Source organism: Callorhinus ursinus, unplaced genomic scaffold (assembly GCF_003265705.2).
Source record: "Callorhinus ursinus isolate GAN/ISIS: 27379988/994484 unplaced genomic scaffold, GSC_fseal_2.0 scaffold6, whole genome shotgun sequence".
Classification (NCBI taxonomy): domain Eukaryota; kingdom Metazoa; phylum Chordata; class Mammalia; order Carnivora; family Otariidae; genus Callorhinus; species Callorhinus ursinus.
In genome coordinates this window covers 67,885,633-67,903,009 of record NW_027397068.1, presented here as the reverse complement: position 1 = coordinate 67,903,009, position 17,377 = coordinate 67,885,633, and the positions used below count along the sequence as shown (strand labels likewise).

Here is a 17,377-nt window from a genome sequence, read left to right as displayed (position 1 = left end):
CTTCTTTTTTATGACTGACTAATATTCCATTGTGTGTGTGTGTGTGTGTGTGTGTGTGTGTGCACGCGTGTACCACATTTTCTTTATCCATTCATCCATCAGTGGACACTTAGGTCTTGGCTATTGTAAATAAGGCTGCAATGAACAGAGGGGTGCAGAAATCTTTTCCAGTTAGTGTCTCATTTCCTTCAGGTAAATACCCAGAGTAGAATTACTGAATCATATGATAGGAGTGTTTTTAATTTTTTGATGAACCTCCATAACTGTTTTCCATAGAACAGGCATTAATTTTAATCAAACAAATAAATACAAATTTTTGGTATTGATAAGAGCCGTGAACAAGAGGGTTTTGGAGTTCTGGGTATTTTGACTCAGTCAGAGAGCTGAGGGAAGGTTACTTGACAGATTTTTGGAAAATAGGGAGAGAACACTAGATATATAATATTTAATAAATGTTAGTTTTTCTTTTTCTTTTTGAAAATCATATCATTTGGAAGAGACAGTATGTCTTAGCGTACATTAATCTTCTTCCCCATATGTCCCTTTATAAAACTTTCCTCATCTAAGAAGACTTGACATACTTGTAAGGGAGTTCCTTGTGTGTGTTTTTTTTTTAATAAATATACGTGTTTACACTTCCAAAATGAGAACCACGAAGGACTGCATGACCCATTTTTAATGGGCTGTCCCTGTGTTCCTAGCTTCCAGATATCACAACTAACCTTAAGTTGAAAAATATTCTCATCCTGTAAGACTGACAACACATTTTACATGCAAAAATATTACACTTTGGTAATGTATATTACCATAAATTAAAATGTATATTACCGTAAATTAAAAGTGTATATTACCATCCCATGTATTGCAATAGGGGCTGGTGCATTTATAATTCCTTTACTGCCTTTTCTCAGGGAGTCTGAAATTAATATGTAGTAGGAGGCTGACTTCTGATTAACGGATATGTTTTTTAAAAAATGAATTAAGTGGTAAAATTTTGAATTTTGGACACTCATTAAATATTTCAGAAAGGAATATAAGCACGTTTATCATACCTTGGCCTCTTTCTTTCCACAATCACCATGCTTTCTTCTTTTTTTAAAATTCAGGTATAATTAACATACAATGTTATATTAATTTCACATGTACAATATAGTGATTCAATAATTCTATACATTATTTAGTGCTCGTCGTGGCAAGTGTGCTCTTAATACCCTTTATTTGTTTCACCCATCCCCCACAGCTACCTCTCCTCTGGCAACCAGGTTGTCTGTTCTCTACCTTTAAGAGTCTTTTTTTTTTTTTTTGGTCTATTTTTTCTTTCTTTCTTTGTTTTGTTTCTTAAATTCCACATATGAGTGAAATCATATGGTATTTGTCCTTTCCTGACGGACTTATTTTGCTTAGCATCATACTCTCTAGCTCTAACCATGTCGTTGCAAAATATATATATATATATATATATATATATATATATATATATATATAATATCACCTCTGTGTGTATATGTATGTTTTTATATATATATATGTATATATAATATATATATATCACCTGTTCCTTATCCATTCATCAGTTGATGGACACATAGTGAAATTGCTGGATCATAGGATAGTTCTATTTTAAATTTTTTGAGGAACTTCCATACTGTTTTCCAGGGTGGCTGCACCAGCTTGCATTCCCACCAACAGTGTAGGAGGGTTCCCCTTTCTCTGCATCCTCGCCAACACTTGTTTCCTGTGTCATTGATTTTAGCCATTCTGACAGGTGTGAAGTGAAATCTCATTGTATTTTTGAACTCCTTTAGTTTCTGTTTGTCTGGGAAAAACTTTACTCTTTATCTCTCGTCTTATTCTGATAGCCTTGGTGGATAGAATATTCTTTCCAGCTTTTTCCCATTTGGCATTTTGAATATATCATGCCACATCCTTCTGCCTTGGCAAATTTCTGTTGAGAAATCTCCAGCTAGCCTTATGGGTTTTCCCTTGTAAGTTAAGGACTTCTTTTGTCTTTCTGCTTTTAAGAATTTTTCTTTATCACTATAGTTTGTAAATTTAATTATAATATGTCTTGGTGTTGGCCTGCTTTTGTTGATTTTGATTGGGAGTTCTCTGTGCCTCCTGGATCTGGATGTCTGTTTCCTTCCCAGTAATCTGGGAAAGTTTTCTGCTATTATTTCTTGAAATAAGTATTATTCCCCCTTTACTCTGTCTTCTTCTTCTGGGACACCTATAATACAAATGTTATTATGTTTGGTGGAATCACTGCATTCCCTAAGTCTATTCTTGTGTTGCATAATTCTTTCTCTCTTTTGTTCGGCTTCATTATTTTCCATTATTTTTCTTCTACATCACTTATTTGTTCATCTGCTTCTTCCAGCCTACTGTTCATTGCATCAAGCCTGTTTCCAATCTCTTTTATTGCATTCTTCATCTCTGAGTGATTCTTTTTTAACTCTTTTATCTCTGTGGTAAGGATCTCACTGACGTCTTCCATTCTTTTTTCGAGCCCAGTGAGCATCCTTATGGTTGTAGCCTTAAATTCTCCATCAGGCATGTTACTTGTATCTGTTTTGCTTAGATCTCTGGCCATGGACTTATTCTGTTCTTTCATTTGGGATAAATTCCTCTATCTTGGCATTTTGTCTAAGTTTCTGCCTTCCACTGTGTGTTAGAAAAGCCAGTTATATCTCCCGCTCCTAAAAGTAATGACCGTATAAAGAAGAGGTTAAGTAGTGTCCAGTGCCTGGTGCTTCAGGGAGTGTCTCCAGTGTGTGCCAAATGCACTCTGCTCTTGTGTTCTGGCTGCTCTTTCAGGCCAGTCATCTGCAGAAGCTCTCTATGCCTGCTATGGGCAGTGTTTGGTCCCTGGCCTGATTGTGGTGAGTTTTCACTAGGTGTGCTTTGGTCTGCTTATGAACTGAGACCTGACATAAACTCCACCACAACTTTGGCCCTGCAGAACTCTCTGGTTGGAATGTGTGGTGTGGGCAGAGGTTTGTGCTGGTTTTCTGGGGGAGGGGCCTGCTGCACTGGGACTGAAGCGAGCTTGACTGAGAAGGGCAGTCCTGCCAGAATGCAGGGAGGTAGGGCTTGGTGTAAGCAAGTTAGGCAGCCAGTGTTGGTGCTATTCTCCTTCCTGCAGGTGGCTCTGTGTTCATCCTGAGCAGTGGGGAAGGGAAATGGTGTCAGCTCTATGTGCCCAGAGTGGTATCTCCGCGAACATTTCCTCTCAAGGCCACACTCTGTGAAGAGCAAACATTCTCCTCTCTGTGTGCCCCAGGCCTTCCCCCAGATCGTCACTTCCATGTTGTCTGCCACTGGGTTGTTTGCCTGCCCTCTCCCTAGGAGCAGTGCAGTGCCCTCTGGGCTCTATCCCAGCCAAGCCTACTGACCTTTAAAACTCCAGGCTTTAAGCCTTGCAAGAGCTCACCAAGTTCAGTCCCTCTCGTTTTCCAAGTCAGTGACTTTGGGGAAACGTTCTCCTTGTGCATCCTCCTGTGTGCTTCTGTCTTCCTCACCCTTCTCGACCATGGCTCTCTCCCCTCCATAGCACCCACGATCCATTTATCCCCTAAACCACATCTTTGCACTTCCTTCCCTCTTCAGTGTGGCCTCTCCTCTCCTGTTAGTTGTGGAGTTTGGTCTGTCAGTCTGTAGGTTGATTTCTGGGGTCTTTAGGATAATTTGATAGTTATCTAGTATTTGTGGGATGAGAGGAGCCTTGGGGTTTCCTACTCTACCACCATCTTCCTCTCCTCACTCTTTGACCATTCTGAGTTTTACATTTGTCTCTGCTAAAATGGGTTCAATATAAGGATACCATGAGCGCATGTGAAAGTACTTAGACTAGAGTTGGTGGGCGTTCCATAGTATTCATCCACCTGCCTCTTCCTTGCCGTGTAAGTGCTTTCCTAAGAAGAGCTGATAAGGTTTGGTGTGTTGATCCTGAGAGTTTTCTGACAGATGGATGTCACAAGCATCTCTGGGTCTTAGTTTCTTGACTGCAAAGAAATGAGGGGATTGCCCTGCATTGTTGGACTGTAACTGAAGGTCTTTTTTTTTTTTTTTTTTTTACTTTAAAATGTTAGGGTTTAAGGAACTGAAGGAAACAGGTTTGGATGAGAAGGTGAGGAAGGGGTTTCTCAGTAAAGGCACAGTGTATATGAAAATATCTAGAGAGAAGCACAAAGATGGGGGGGGGGCTGGTGATTGTCATGGAAATGGAGAAATGCCTGGTGAGGAATGCACAATAGAAAAGTACCAAGGGCGTAAAGGAGACAAGAGTCCGAACAGCTGAAAGGCAAGTGTGATGAGCCAGGCTATTTAGCTACAGCTTTTTCCGCCCCCCCTCCTAAGAAAGACACCTGGCTGAATAAGCATTGGAGACATGGAGAGAGCTGAGTGGGTGGAGAGCCAGGGTACGAGCCTTCTCACCGATTTTCCTGTGATTTGAAGTAGACACACTATTTTAGGCATAGCAGACTGACTCTGTCTAGAAATGCAAATGAAGATTTGTTTCCTTTTCTGAATTGAAGATACAGTTGGAAATTTCCCAGGTTAATGTTATGAACCAGGTGTGGTGGTAGGAGGTCAGTGGAGAGCCACGGGTAAGTAACGTCTATGGATTTGGTCACCTTTGCCTCCTGTTTTTCAGGATCTCTGGTTTCTGATCCAATTAAGAAATATATTTTAATTAATTAATTACCAATTAATTAATTTTTAAAGATTTTATTTATTTATTTGACAGAAAGAGAGAGAGCAGCAAACAGGGGGAGTGGCAGACAGAGGGAGAGGGAGAAGCGGGCTCCCCGCTGAGCAGAAAGCCTGACTGGGGCTCAGTGCCAGGGTCCTGGGTTCATGACCTGAGCTGAAGGCCAATGCTTAACCAACCTACTGACCCACCCAGGCATCCCCTGATCCAAATTTTTATGATACCAGATAAGGAAACTCCTAATATATGCAAACTTTTGTTTAAGATATCCAAATACTGATTCATTCTTTTATTCATCTATTAAATGTTTGCAAATGTCCTAGGTAATGGGCTAAGAGTTGGGAATACAATGGTGCATGAGATGTCAACTTTCACCTCAAGAAATCCAGAGTCTGAGGGCTGACAGGCTTATACATGTACATGTTCCTAAGACACTGTGGGAAGTGCTGTCATACAAATGTATTCAAAATCTGAAGGACACTTAAGAAGCGTTACTAAAGCTGTTAGCTGGTGATCAACAATGCTTCACTGACGACAATAACTATGTATTTTGAAGGTGATCTATATATCTGGGTGCTGCAAAGTCAATAAACATGAAAATAAAGGAACAAGGGAAAAGATAGGACACAAATAATTCTGAAGCATCTGCTTAAGTGCCTGACATGACCTGGGTAAATTTATGGAAATTATGTCACTTCATTCTCACAAACACTCTGGGTCCAAAGTTATATTATATTCACTTTACAGGTGAAAACACTTTACAGACTTGGAGAAAAAGTAGTTTCCCCAAAGTTCCACAGTGAGTTGGAAGCAGAAGCAGGATTTCAATATTCCTCCATTGTCCTTCCACCACATTGTGTGGTTACAACTCAATGAGACAAATAAAGGCTTGGGTGAAAGAGGAAGTGGGAACACTTGGTTTTGCTGCCTCTGTGAAAATGAGTATGTGACTCAGAGACTTCAGACAGTGGGACCTAGTGGTTTGGGTTGTCAAAGTTGGTAAATATTTTGGCTACTGAATTCAGGTTGCTAATTCAACAAAAGATGCTTGCTGTCAACCAAAAACTGGGATAAACTCTGTTTTGAGTTTGTATATAGACATGCAAGGGTAGACATGGAAGGCTCTCTGGTTGATTTTCACAGGAAACCAAGTACAGTTGAATCTCATTTATTTGGAAATTATATTATAAACTCCTACATCTAGCACTCATCGAAGAATCAACAAATCAGTAAAACTTTATGAATGCTCAAATGGATATCATAAACAATAAATAATAAATCTCATGCATTGTGCTTTTTATTCCATTCAAGATGTCCTCAAGCCCTCAACCTATTCATGATTGCGTATCTGATGTCAAATCTAGTTGGAGGATAAAAGTAATGTCTGTCAAGAAAGGATTAGACAAAAATGGAAAAAAGCAGCTTCAGTTCTCAGCATCAGTTCCAATAGGGGTCAAAGACCCTGTGTGGATCCTGGAAATTACCCTTGTAATGTGCCCATGCAAGAAAGTGGATTTTTTTGGTGTTGACCCAGAGTCACCAGTATAAGATTAAACTAATTTCAGGCTACTTTTCTATGTACGTAGGGGGCATATAGTACATTAATTATACAGTCAGTCGTCTAAGATAACTAACATGAAAACGGTGCCATTGCTTCAAAGGATAAGTCAGCCATCTGGAAAACTTATTAATTATACAAAGTGATGTATACTCAGAAGATTTTAGATAATCTGGTGCCTTATTTATTTATGAAATCCAACTTCTAACTACACCTTTCATTGGAATGGGGCAGGGGGCCCAGGAGTAATGTCCTCCTGTTGGCCCAGAGGAGAGAGGGAAGAAACTCCACCATCCAGGGATCCACCATGCCTCCTCACTCTGGCTTCACACTTGAGTTGTGTTGTTCTGGGGTGGGGGAATCTCCTAATGGGTCCATATTCTCTCTCCTAATCTTAGATCCATGGACTTGGGAAGTGGGGACAAAGGCTTTTGCCCATGGCTGTTTGGAGGTGGTATACTCTTCCCCTCAACACACCCACACAGACACTCATATTTTGTACCACGTCCTCATTGTGAATGTCACAACAGTAACTAAAAATAATTTTGAAGTGTGTGTTAAGTAATCATACTGACAGCCTTTTGTTTTACTTCCTTATTCTTGCCCTATTCCAATTGTGCTAAAAGTACCAAAGTGTCTGATAAAAATTCAAAAGAAGCTTGACATGCAAGGGAGAAAAAAAAATAAAAGGAAGGGGCTCAGATAATTTGCACAATAGATAATGAGTCTTTACATGATTGAGTCAAACGTACTGCTGCTTAGTCGAAGTTTGAAATGTTAAATCAATTGTTTTTTTCTCTCTCTCAGTAAGAGAAATGCTGACCCTGAGTTTCACAAAGCTGTTAAATGTTTTTTTTTTTTTCCCAGAAGTTGCAAGTGCAGACCTAAGAAATAGGTTTGCTGCGTGTGGGCTGATTGTGACCTTAACTTGTCAGTGGCATAGGAAGACTCATGCCGCTTCTACTATTGACAAGAGGATGCCACTGTTGTCCAATCAAGAGAAACCACCATTCCCTAATGATAGTACAGATCTCAGTAAGATATTTGCAAGCACTCATAAAGATGTTACCTAAATACAGTTTGTGTTGTCAGAGTTTTAACTTCTTTTATGCCCTGGACACCTTTGGTAGTCTTAGGAAGCCTATGGACCCCTTTTCAGAATAATGTTCTGAAATGTATAAAGCAAAATGCAAAGTACTACAAGGAAACCAAATATATAAAAATATAATTATAAAAAATTTGTGATAGAGAAATAATGTGTTTTTTAAATATATTAATTAACGTAATCTAGCAGCAGCAGGTGCAGTGACATTTGAAGGTGATGGTAAGTGTAAGTGATATTTCCGGATAGCTGCAACAACACAAATGGGAGACGAGCGTACCTGGGATTTCTATGGGGAACAAATTCACAGATACTGCTAAATACTTCCGTGGTTTGTTGCCAATATTTGTATTTGAAGGAAATGTTAAATTTCAGTTAGAGATCAGTGCAAATGAAGATAAGCTTTCCCCCATCTAAGTGTACAGACTCCCTGAATTCTGTCCGCAGGTCCCCTGGAGTGTTCATGAGCCCTAAATTAAGAACCCCTGGCATACATAAATCATTTTCATAGGTTTATGAGCATGGTTGAGATAAATTAAATTTCTTCAAATACACATTTGTGTATAATTCCAAATGCAGTAATGAACATTTCTATTTTTAATTCTCAAGTGGAAATGTCATTCCTTCATTTGTTCATTCATATTCTTACTTAGAATCTGCCTTGTTTGTGAAAGGATTTAAGGCAAGTTGCATAAACGCATACAGCAAAATAGAATGAAATTGCAAGAAGGAACAGAAGAAAAGGTTATTGTGAAAAGTAAGAGGTGTCTTTGAGTGAAGTTAATACACAAAGTGTATATGGGAAGGCACTAGATCTTTACTAGAGTACAATGACATATTGATTCTAAGTTTTATGATATGCAATGCAAAGGGTAAGAAACAGTTATAGATTCATGACCACATCTCCTGTAAAATCAAATGAGATGCCCAACTTTTTGTCTACTGAAACTAGAGAGAAATTTCTTCCATAGACCTTACCTCATAATGACTGTCTTGGTCAGCTCAAGCTGCTATAGCAAAACACCATTGAGTGGGTTTCTTAAACAACAGAAATTTATTTCTCACAGTTTTGGAGGTTGGAAGTTCTCGATCAGGGTGCCAAGATGGTCGGGTTCTGGTGAGACCTGTCTTTCCAGCTTGCATACGGCCATACTCCTCCTGTGTCTTCACAGGGAGAGGGGAAAGTGCTCTCTCTTTCTCTCTCATCTCTAACTCTCTAAGGGCACTAAAACCATCATGAGGTCCCCACCTGGTGGCCCAATTACCTCTGAGAGGCCTACTTCGAAATACCTTCCTATTGGGGGGCTAGAGCTTTAACCTATGAATTTGGGGGGCAACCCAATTCAGTCCATAGTAATGATACACTGTAATGAAATTAACGGTACGTTTAAAAGCTTCCTTTGTTTCATTGGGCTATGTCTTATAATTTCTCAGTGTAATCAGTGACATATGTTTTTGCTGGCCCAGCTTAATATAGAAATGGGTTTAAAATTATGTAGTGTAATTTTAAAAACCCTTTTGGAGGTATAAAGTATTGTTTCTTTTTTTTAGTACCGCCTCGTTGGAGGTACTTACTCTCGAAATGTAAACTAGTGATTATTAATTTTTACATGTCATGGACCAATTTGAGACTCTGATGAAAGCTATAAATGCAGACACACATTAAATTCTGCATATAATTTTAGGGAATCACAGATCTCTTGAAGTCTCAGCACTCTGAGTAGTAAATAACTCTGGGATATAGAGTAATGGATATGCCTTTAAACATATTATGTAAGTATTGCTTATTGTAACTGAGGGTTTGACACGGACTGAGAGCCAGCCAGTTGGATTTAATGCTCCTGGCAAGCATGGGAATACAGCTATTCTATGCCTGAAATTAAACAAATGCTTTACTAGCTTGGAGAACAGGAAATCTTCAGGCATATTTAACAACATACAATGCTAATATTTCAAGGTTGGAGGGGTGCCTGGATCATACAGCCTCAAATCTTGTGCCTGAAATTCTCATGCCCCTTGGAGAACATCACAAATCTCTGACTACCACTATTGCAAGGCCCCAGGAGATGACCACAACAATGTGGGCACAGCCCCTAGACCCACCCCCACCCCAACCTCCTCCACCCCCACCCCATCCTTTGCCATAGTCCAGCTGAGACCAAGCAGTCATGTGAGGAATTGGATAGCCAGGGTGGAACCAGACTTTGTGGGGCCTGAAGCTTATACAATTTGGAGAGTCTTCTTAGGGAAAATAATACAAAATTATAAAGAGAGTGTTGCAAGAAACTCAATATTTAGAAGACATGACAGAAATGAGAATAAATCTCAAATTTTAAAAAACTGACAAAATACCAAAAGCAGCACATTATCCAGAAAAATAAGATAATTTTAAAATTAACTGCCTGACATATCTCTAAAATACATTCCCCTACATTTTTAGCTGTGTGATTTTTGGTTGCCCCTTCCTATGACAGTGATTTTGTAAAGTCATTTTGTCTAGAGAACATAGAAAGATAATCCCATCTTTCACCTAGCATAAGTTGATCAGAATTGTTTTTTTGTTTTTATTGATTGTTTAGAAAAACTTCTTCTGGCTTCCTAGTTGATTACTGGTAATGTAAGTTCTTAGGATTTCTCTCTCATGTTTCTTTACATTTGAAGGAATTCCCCATAAACTTGTTTCTGGTTCTGTGCATTAGAAGCCTTATTTTCCTCTACTGCCCATTGACACAGGGAGATACAGGACTTGTTCATATTGAAATATGACCTCTGGCCTGAGCCAGCATGTCACCAGGTGAATTGGCCAGTGGGAATTAGAATGTTACTGGAAGTTAGTACTATATTTGAACAGCTAGCAAGGAAGAGAGTGTGAGCAACATAAGTATATCCCATTAATTACAAAATGAGTACACCCATTTCCAGAGATGCCTGCTCTCAGAACTGGTAGGCCAGCTCACCCTCATGTGATTTTTTTTGCTTTCCTCTTTCCCAGCACACTCCAAGGACTGCCTCCATGAAGCTGCAGCCATCTTCATAACATCTTCACAGAAAAGAAACTTCTGGTAAGATTCCCTAGAGTAGGGGCACCTGGCTGGCTCAGTCAGTTAAACATCTGCCTTCGGCTCACGTCATGATCTCAGGGCCCTGGATGGAGCCCCGAGCTGGGCTCCCTGCTCAGCAGGAAGTCTGCTTCTTCCTCTCCCTGTGCCTCTACCCACGTTGTGCTCTCTCTCTCTCTCTCTCAAATAAATAAATAAATAAAATCTTAAAAAAAAAAAAAGATTCCCTTAAAGTCTAGGCTCAAGAGAGCAAGGCCAAGGTAGAATGAAGAGGGAATTTTTTCCTACCATGTCTCAGAGTCCAAATCTTTCCAAGTTCTTTGACACTGGGAACATAGACTGTCTTCTGGAAAGACCCCGTTCCCAATTGCAGGAGTATGATCTTACCATAGGTTCTAATAAGACAAATATCTCAGAACATACCAGCCTAAAATCAGCATGAGAAAAGGCCACTTGGAACAGTTTGGGATCCATTTCCATTCACAGATACAAGGGTATTTAAGGCCATAGACACATGGACCACAATATGACTACAGTGATTTTTATGTTGGAAAATTTAAACCTGATAGAACCATATGCTCGTTTCAACTATGAAACTCAGTACAGCACACATGGAATATTTTAAATGATTAATATAACTTTCTGGCAAATGCCCCAGGATAACTGGCTGCAAAATATATGCTTTGGAAAGTGGCTGAGTTAACTTATTTTATACATTTATTGATTAAAAGCCAGTTAAATGTGTAGCTAAGTCTAACAAAGATATTCACTTTGGGTTTAGAATAGTTGGTTAACAGCTCTTCTTTTCAGGGTTCGAGTATCAAGGCAACTTCTCCATTAAGGCCACTCCTAGCTGGTAACAATAAAAGCTATTATTTTTTAATATAAGAATTCTAATTTTATTACCTATGGAAGGGGAGTGTCTATTGATTTCATCTAAAAGCAGAGTAAATTGCTGAGGCATATGAAATGTCTGCTTCTTTAAGCCAACGGGAAGCATGGTGTTTACTTGTTTGAATATATTTTGGATGGGAAGTATCTACTTCACTTGTTTGTTAAAGAAAAAACAATCCATTTCTCTCAATGTCTGAACTCAAATAAAAATAAAAATGCTCAGAGGCGTAGAATAAGTGCGAATATTGTTGGTATAATGGTTTAACCTAAAATTTCCTCTTTTCTGGTCTTTACCCACAAAGAGGCCAAATCTGTCTTTTATTTCTAATGGAGATGGGCAGCAGCTGTCCTTTCCTTCTGGGAGGAGATGCAAAACACATAGTAGTGGGAAAAATTTCCTCCTTTGTTCCTGAGGTCTTAGAAAATGAGCGTTAAGATGGTGGACTAGAGGTGGTAATATGTCCACATTAGCCTCAGTTGGCTTATAACAGTTCTAAAAATGGGTTTTCATTGTCTATGTACTACCCCAATGATGGACTTTATAAGTTAGTCAGGCATAGAATGTGTGAATTTCAGAAAAATAAATCAGAAGGGTATCGATTCACAATTTCAAAAGCTTTTTTTTTTTAAAGTCATAGCACCCTTTCTCTGAATGCAAGTATGCCCTGCATCCACGGTAAAACCAACAAGTGCATATACGCCTGTCCCACCCAGGCACTCAGCAGCCCTTCCCTGGGCTCTTCCTCTGCCCTCGCAGAACTGACACATGGTTGGGCATAGAGCAGGTACCTGACTTCATGAAGCCCCTTGCTGGGACTGACTGTTCAGGGTTTTGGGAAGCTAATCCTTGACAACAGCATTTTAAGTCATGGATGATTCACAACCTTTCTGTGAAGGAAATAACAGTATTTGCTGAGAGCTTCTGGGCGAAATACCCCAACCAATAGAAATATTGGTGTTCTTTCTTCCTTTGATATCATGTGTATGTGTGTGTGTGTGTGTGTGTGTGTGTGAGAGAGAGAGAGAGAGAGAGAGAGAGAAAAGATGGAGAGAGAGAAAGGGGAAACGCTGAAGCTGGTAATCTAAGTAGGAGTTGCTCATGTTCCACTGAAAGAAGAGGTCCTTAACAGTATTTCATTTTTTAAAAAGATTTTATTTATTTATTTGAGAGAGAGAGCATGAGCGGAGGGGCAGAGGGAGAAGTAGACTCCCTGCTAAGCAGGGAGCCTGAGGTGGGGTTCGATCCCAGAACCTTGAGATCATGACCTGAGCCAAAGGCAGATGCTTAAGGACTGAGCCACTCAGGCACTCCCAGTATTTCATTTTTTAAAGGAAGGCTACTCTCCATTTCCTTTGCTTTCTTTTGAGTTTGCGTCATTTTTCAGTTGAGTTAACTGGGCATATTCCGAACAAAGAAAAGTGTCCTCTTGATTTGAGAGTCTATAATTGATTATATAATAACTCATGAAGTGTTTTGGAAGTTAAAGTTAAGATGCTGGTTTAAATTTAGCCTGAGCAATTATGGAGAAGTTTTCTACAACCCAATTCTAAAAAGACACTTGGGGGACAATTTGAAAAATCAAAGTGGTGTGTATATGAAATATCATCGTAATATATTTTTCTTATATGTCCTTACTTTTTTTAAGGATATTATTTTATGGTTCTCTAAAATTGAGCCAGATGATCTTAAATCTTCTGTTTTCCTATTAACAGTGAATTTGAGTCAAACAATCTTTTCATTTTGCCATTTATGCAGCTCTTTTCCCAAAATAACAGAAGCATTAAACAAGGAAATATTTGAGATTGCCCCAGTCATTGAGCCTTAAAAGTGTTACTGGTCTTGTTCTCAAAAGCACTTCTGTGCCTTATGTACTGGTTTTCAAACACCGAAAATGTACATGTGGACGTTCAGATTATTCGGCACCCTAGGACTTCCTGCTCAACAACTGAGATAAGAAAAGAATGCTCTTCAGAGCATTACAGTTCATTAGGATGCTGTCCAAAATCTCATACATGCCTGATGAAGTTAGCGGAATGTCAGGGCCTGTGCTGTGATTAAAGGTTCTAAATGTGAGTTGTCACGCAGCTCAAATATTAGCTATAATCCACATCCATGCAGAGCTCTAAGATTAGGCCTTGTAGACACAAAGCTATATATATAGAATACTCCTGCTTACATTACAAATTTTCCAAATGAATGGAAGAAAATGGAGCAGGAAATACACATTAAGAGTAGGTATCTCTGGACTTTGAGATGATGGGTGGTTTTTGTTTTACTAACTTCTCTATTGCATTTTTAAGTTTATAACAATGCAACTATGTATTTTTTTATATCAAAAGCTTTATTTCCAAGAAGTGGAATAGATGCTATGTTATTGGCAGAACCAACTTTGGAGTAAGGACATGGTGAACACAGGTCCTGAATAAAACCTGTTCCTTTCAGCACTGGCCTCTCTGGCGGTCAAGGTCCCGACAATAACACACCGTTGAAATTCTTCACTCCCGAGGCCTCCTTTCCTTCAGGTTCCTCGTCTTTCTTTTCTTTTTCTTAGTGCTTGCCTTCATCCTCATGAAATGTATACAGAGTTTGCTGTATATCAAGGATCAAAACATGGAAAACTCTGAGACTCATGCATTTTGCCTCCTTCACATAGCTAACAATTTTGGAATAATTTATAATTATTCAAATTATCCAAAATCATAGTGTTTTGAGCCGCGTCAGGGTGAGAGTCGGCCAACATGATCTGCGGTGTTAGGTTGCAGCCAACCCACCGCTAACGTGCACGGGCGTGTCAAAGTGGGTTGCCTCGCCGCTGGCAGAGCCAGACAGCGGTGCGTGAGCGGCTGAACTGCTTCGGGAAGGACTCAGGCAGAATCAGGTGCACCACAGGGGGTCCAGAGCCCTGGGGAAGAGGGGCGAAACTTCTCTGCAGTTACGGTTTAGACAATACACACTTGACGGAAGTCCGGGCCACCAAAAGGAGCTGGACTGAAGGGAGAGCCCTGGGAACGCTGGTTGAAGCAAGATTAGCGAGGAAGCCTGGCAGCGTGGGAGGAGGCATTGCTCTGGGAATGGACCCTCCCTGTTCTTACTCCTTTCCTTTCTTCTTCTAGAAGGAGTGTCTGTAGGTTTCGAAGGGAGAGAGCTCATCATGTGGTCAAAGAAAGAGTGCTCATCAAAGTAATGGTCAGAAACGTGTGTGTTGCGGAGCGGGGGCCGGGGGGGGGCGCTGGTGGAGGTTCGGGCCTCACAGGCTGCCAGTGTCAGCCAGAGCAGCAGATTTCATGGCAGAGGTCTTCACCTGTAAAATGGGAATAAAGACAGGACCCTCTTCATAGGGTTGCTGTGGAAACGAAATGATCAGTGCCTGTACAGCATTTAGCACAGGCCTTCACAAATCAAGTAATAATCAGAGCTCAATAAGTGTTGGCTATTGTTATCTTCATCATTGTTTCTGTGATCCCTTCTCTCTACTTATCTTCTACTTATTTTCAAGTGGTTATATAATTTGATTTTATGTGCTCCAATAAAATGAATTTTGGCTGTGTTTTTGTTTTTAAGCAGAGAAATTGCTTCTCGGGATGTATTTGAAAAGGGTTAGCTTAAACCTTAAGTAAATTGACCTCGAGCAAAGTTTTAAAAATAATTCTGGCATCTCAAAGTTGAATTTTTACCATATAAAAAAATTGAGCACTGATGTCATTTTTTGCTCTAGGAAGATCGTGAGAATAACTAATAACACTTGGTGGAGGTTAATACAGTGTTGAAAGTAGTAATTTTAACAATTTTGAACTCATTTTCAAAGACATAATTGGAATAATTTTCAAAAGACATCAGTCTTTATTTTTTTGGGAAGTTACAGTGATTAAATTAACTGCAGGCAGCCTCTTTTATTGTTATTTGATGATAATAGTCTGTTGATGAGGATTGGTGGGAAAAAAGGAATGATATGTGTTCTATTAAAGACTTCACAGCTGAAAAATTTTTCATCACTCTGGCCCAGGCAATTTATATGCTGAAGGCAGAGGTATCAAATGCAGCTTCATTTACTGTAGTTGGCCTGAAAATTAATCCAAATGAACAATGAGAATAATGCATTTCCTAGGATTAAAATGTAGATTTTTCTTTTAAGGGGGTAAATAATATGCCAGTTCAAAAGAAAATGATATGCTTGCAGAACTCTGTGAAAGTTGAAAAAGGAGTTTTGTTCTTCGTTGAGTATTTTCAGGATTCTGTCTCTGCTTCCTTATGAAATTGAACACTGGACAAGGACAATAATATCACCCATTATTTAGGCATTTGAAATTACTCTTTTACTTTTAAATGAGGTATTCAAATCACTCAGTGCTGGGAAATTGTGCACAGATGAAAATGTAAGTGGATCTTGATCTGTCATTTGAGCTTGAGACTCCCTGGATGTGGCAAAGTGGTTTTTATCAGTGGAAAATATCACCCTATTTCTTTAAGATCTTTCCAAACTTAAAATGATTTAGATAGTATATCTGAGCGTGAATACCACCCGAAGAAGCACCCGCAGTTGTCCTTACCTGGACATGGGTAGTATTGCTTTTTGAATTTCGGTGTTACTGTAAAAGTTGTCTGACTTTTATTCCCATCAATATCCTTAACCCACAGCTTGGAAAACCTGTTTATGCTCTTTCCGGCTGGAATGTCTACTTAAGGATCTATGCTATTGGTTGTGAATCAAGTTACATACACTGATAGCCAAAAGTTTCTTGATTTGACCCTAAACTAAACAATACTGGGAATGTGAAGCTCAAGGGTAAAAAGAAAATTAAAAGTTATTAATTTAATATGCTAAGAAATCCTTGTACAAATACTGATGACTATGCTATGATACAATGCTGTTTTCATGCTTTGGGAAGTAGAAGGAATTGACAAAAAATCTTCTTCAAGGGAGAAAAAGAAGAGCTGGTGAATTGCTAGTTGCACCAAATGCAAAGACATAAACATGAACAAAAGCCAATTACTTGGCATTCAATACAGCTAACACTCATCCACTTTTATATTGTTTCTGCTTTGATTATTGTAATTTCAAATCATTACAGTTGGAAAATGTTTTGATAAAGCATAATATTACATTACCTTGTAATTTAACATACAGCTAGAACTGTAAGGCATAAAGTTTGGACAATGGAGAGGTGCAAGTTGTAGAAGAGAAAAAATATCTAGATTCATTTGACATGAAAACACAGGGCTTCTTCCTCAGTGTGATATTTATGGTATTTCTATGCTTAAATTTTGGCCACAGATATAGTCTTCCTGGTTCTATAAACTTGGATAGATTTGCATCCAACAAGAAAACATAATTAAAAATACCTACCTTGTGGGGTGGTTGTGCAAATTGAGTAAATGAATCCATGTCAAAGCGTTTTGTAAGCTACAAACTATGACACTAAATTTACTTTATAGGAGATAATCACTAAGTGTTATTGATTGAAAGAAAATATTAATCTGACCTATTTTGTGCTCTTCTAATGTACAAAAAGAAGAAAAGCATTCCCACTTCACATGTGTGCCTCTGTCAAAATTTTCACCTGAGTCTAATTGTGAGGAAACAATTAGATAAATTCAATTTGAGGGGCGTTATGCAAAAAAACAACTGGACTTTAAAAAATGTTGATTGTCAAAGACAAAAGGAACTATATACATATGACTATATATGCAATGGTGACCTTGAGTGAGTCCTGGATTTAAAATAAAATATAATAAATACCTAGACTGAAAAGGACCTTCCTGAGACAGTTGGGAAAATTTGAACTGCATATTAGATAATTGTATGACTTCAAATTTCCCAAGTATGTTTATTATTGTGTAATCATGGTAGGATATTTGTTCTTAGGAGGTACATGCTAAAGTTTTTTTTTTTAAGTTTTTATTTAAATTCCAGTTAGTTAACACACAGTACAATGTTAGTTTCAGGTGTGCAATAGAGTGATTCAGCACTTCCATACATCACCCGGTGCTCATCACAAGTGCCCTTCTTAATCCCCATCACCTATTTACCCCATTCTTTTACCCCTTTCTCCTC

At 38.9% G+C, this 17,377-nt stretch overlaps 1 protein-coding gene across 4 annotated transcripts in view; it reads left to right on the top strand.

Annotated features, from left to right (window-relative positions):
* The window catches only part of IPCEF1 (interaction protein for cytohesin exchange factors 1), a 180,932-nt gene that overhangs the window by 33,347 nt on the left and 130,208 nt on the right, over positions 1-17,377 (top strand). Inside the window, exons 1-2 of one of the 4 annotated variants that reach the window (XM_025866366.2) lie at positions 7,287-7,304; positions 10,364-10,433. The exons of 2 other annotated variants lie outside the window; for them this stretch is intronic. The gene's annotated coding sequence lies outside the window, so the exon portion shown is untranslated. Of the gene's footprint in view, positions 1-7,286; positions 7,305-10,363; positions 10,434-17,377 lie in introns of those variants that run through there. One more of the 4 variants, XM_025866364.2, reaches the window with a different exon arrangement.